The 3,584-nt window shown below is 35.8% G+C and overlaps 1 long non-coding RNA gene across 2 annotated transcripts in view; it reads left to right on the top strand.

Moving 5' to 3' along the window:
• Window positions 1–1,232, top strand: part of LOC135318986 (uncharacterized) — a 34,619-nt gene extending 33,387 nt beyond the window's left edge. For both annotated transcript variants that reach the window (XR_010377500.1, XR_010377499.1), the window contains exon 4: window positions 731–1,232. This is a non-coding gene — a long non-coding RNA (uncharacterized LOC135318986). The remainder of the gene's footprint in view (window positions 1–730) is intronic.
• The last annotated feature ends 2,352 nt before the right edge of the window (window positions 1,233–3,584 follow it).

The raw sequence follows: 3,584 nt of genomic DNA on the forward strand, positions 1-3,584 counted from the left end.
GTAAGTGATAGAGTGTCTGTGATCTTGAGAATGTTTTATGAGTGGAAAAATACTGGGCAGGTAAATTAGTGGTTCTTGTTTTAATAGCTTCTGCTTTAAAACCAGTAGCTAAGGTTTCTATAGCCTTTATCTGGAGCCTGATTTGTTAGTGATGGAGGAATAACTCCTTAGAATAATCAGCTTTGAACTTCAAAGAAAAAGCAGTGAATCAGCTGTCTGGAAGTATTATTTTGTTTTCCCTGCAAAAAAACAGGAATATTTCTAACCTCCAACAGCAAAAGACGTTGCCATTGGTTTTAGAGATTTTCTGAGATGGTTGCTTATTCTAAGTAGGAGTTCCTCCATCTTCATGAACACAGATCTTTTTGCTCAAAAACTCCAAATGAGAACAGAAGCACAGGTCCTCAGTGCCCTCTAACCCAGATTCAGACACATAGATGTGGCAAAGGGTGTGGAATGAACAGCAGATGTGAAATCTAAGGTCTGGCTATGAGTTTGCTTCATCACCTACAAGGTACACAGGTCAAGGCAGATCCACTTTGCTGCTCTGAGACTTTTTTTTTTTTTTTTTTAGTATCAAAACCTTTTTTTCTACATTTTTATTTTGAAAAATTTTAAACATTTAGAAAAATAGTAAAAATAACACAATGAAAAATAATACAATGAGTGTACTTTTCACTTAGATACATCAGTTATTAAAATTTTACCACATTTGCTTGTTTTCTTTCAGAGGGATGATAAAGGTACCACTGTGTGTGGGATGTGTAAGAAGCTTGGACATGCAGGCTGATTTGTCCACATGGATGTTGCTGTGTGGTAGAGCTGGGGGCAGGAGAGAAGGAGAAAGTTGCAGGGTTGGGACATGTGACCAGAGCTTGCATTTCTTATGATGCTGTGATCCAGCATGGAATTCCAAAGATATAAGAATTTTATATTTGAACTTAGACTACCAGGTTATTATAAAGGTATATTTGTCAAAATGGTAAGAGAAATCATATTAGTTTACTAGATTGATTTATAATTCTTAAACCTCCAGATATATACAAGGAAGGCTTCCATTTGTACTCTTGTCTTGAACCCTGCAAATGTTTAAGAGGCACCTGACATTTATTTGGAAGGGGAAGTGAGATACTGTTTTCCATTGATTTTTTATATGTAGAAATTGAATTTCGTACAACTTCACTTCCAGTGGCCAAAGCATTTCGAAGAAGAATCATCAAAATAAAAATTTTAAAACCATAACTTTTTAGCTAGATTTTGTAATTTTCCAAACCAGGCAAGTCACTGGGAGGCTGTAGATTAAAGAATTTAAAATTTAGATATGAAAGTAAAATCACCCATCACTGGTAAACAGCATTAAACTATGCATTTGGTTCTAAATATTGTCTATAACTACCCATTTTTAGCTGGGAATGCACATCTCAAAAACTTTGATAGACAGGAGGCTATTCTAGAGAGGTATATTTTAAAAAAAATTACATGGGAGGGTGCTCTCTACTTTATAGGAGTCTGGCAAGTTTACATTTTACTGATTTACTCTGTTTTAATTGCTTTTCAAAGATTGGTGCCCTTGGCATCAGTTTTAACCTGACTTAGCCTATTTCAAGGGATGTGAATTCAAAGCTTATGGAAGCTGGGCAGGCAATGTAGAGTGAAGAAAGTGAGGTGTGAGGAAAAACCAACTGCCATAATGCAATAAAAGTTCAATTACTTTACCAAACAATTGGATATGTATGTAACATAATACAAGCATGTGTGACATTGGAGATTACACTTTAAATCCAAGTTTGAAAAATACAGCTTGGAATGCAGACATCATTAAATAGTTTTTTTCTTTCACTATTTATTATTTCTAAACTGGGGACTAGAAACCTGGCATTTTTAATTCTGCATCAAGAAATCAGTATCAGAATTTGTATTTCATATTATATGTGCAACATAACATCCAGTTTTAAAAACTTTGAAACCTTCGGATCGTGTTATCTACTAAAAAGGCCAAATATTCAATCTAATCTTTGATGGAGAGCTGAGGGCGATGACATGGACAAGTTATTTTCTTTCAGTTCTCTTTGGTGCCCTGTCTCAAGTAAGCCGCCTAAAAGTCATGCAAAGATGACCAACATCCTCTGCATCTTACTCATCAAGTAAAGTACTAACCCCTCTATTCTTACAATCTCAGGAATTTATCCAGCTCAGAGTTTTAATTGCTGAGTTCAAGATGCGTTCTTTTAGCACAGAGTGATTTCTCATGAAGAATGTGGTGACAGAATTAAGTTCCCTATCACTGCAAAACATTGCCATCTTGAATTCACATTTCGTAACAAGTTCAACATCAGTACTGACTACTGGAAGTGCACATTTATATTTTCCTTGCTAATTATGTCCAGGCTATAAACACTTCAAGACTTGTGGTAGATGCAAAAAGGGACCACAAATTCTTCCTCACTCTGCACCTGTGACCTTACAACGTGACGCTGTAGCCTCTCTCATAAAAAAGAAGGAATCTATTTCTTTACCTCTTGAATATGGTCTGGCCTTGCATCTTCTTTTGGCCAACAAAGAGTGGCAGCAGCAATGATGTGAAAGTTCTGAATGTCTCAGGAGGTTTTGCCTGCTTCTGCCTTCACGGCTTCCCCATAAACCAGGCAGCCCAAACTCAACTATTAACTGACAGCAGAGATGTACAAGTGAGTCCAGTCAGTAACAGTTCAGCACTGCTCAGGACAGAGCAGCTGTCGAGATAAACCCAAGCCATGTTAACACATGGCCAAGTCAGAAGAGAAACAAAAGGATGTTGACTTAAGCCATTAAGTTTTAGGATGGTTTGCTACACAGAGTTACTATCTGATACAACTTTTCTTAATGCACTATTAGCATCAATACCAGAGGTTTTAGTCCCATCCCAATTCTTAATGATATTGAAAGAAATATTGTTATTCCAGGGGGTAGCATATATATTTATATTTTTATAAACTGCTCTAGGAAGCACCATGAATTAGTTAAAACTTTCACTCACTTAGCCTTTCAGCTCCTAAACCGCATTTTCAACTTCCCAGACTTGTTTGCCAATGCTTGATTCTCTTCAGGAAACATGATATTTTTGCCCTCAGTTGACATTCTTTTATAGATTTACTCTCTGTGAAAGTTTTTCTACTTGGAAAACTTTTTGTTTTTCACTGAGCACGTAACTACATTTCATAGTGGTAACATTTAATTTATGAATACTAAAACAAAGCCCTCTTTAAAGTTCAGTTCTTTATTTTTTAGTTCTTAAGTTCTTCAACATGCATCTTCCTCTAGCCTGTCATAATTTGCTTTATAATGACACCTTTATTTGTATTTAATCAAAAAGGACACACTTTATTTGCATATATATGGGTATACTTTTCACTTTTACAAGGAAATGACCTCTACTTTTCTTCTTGAAGCCACAAGTTCTTCTAGTTCTGTCTTTTGTTTTCCTGCTTTTGGTAGAGACATGGGTAAAGAAAAAAAGTCACTTTTAAATCTAGTGTAAGTAAACAATTGGACTTTTGAGAGAATAAATGGTAGCTGTCACTTGGCTTAGATTCAACGATGCAGTA

The sequence above is a fragment of the Camelus dromedarius genome, chromosome 23, assembly GCF_036321535.1.
Source record: "Camelus dromedarius isolate mCamDro1 chromosome 23, mCamDro1.pat, whole genome shotgun sequence".
Classification (NCBI taxonomy): Eukaryota; Metazoa; Chordata; class Mammalia; order Artiodactyla; family Camelidae; genus Camelus; species Camelus dromedarius.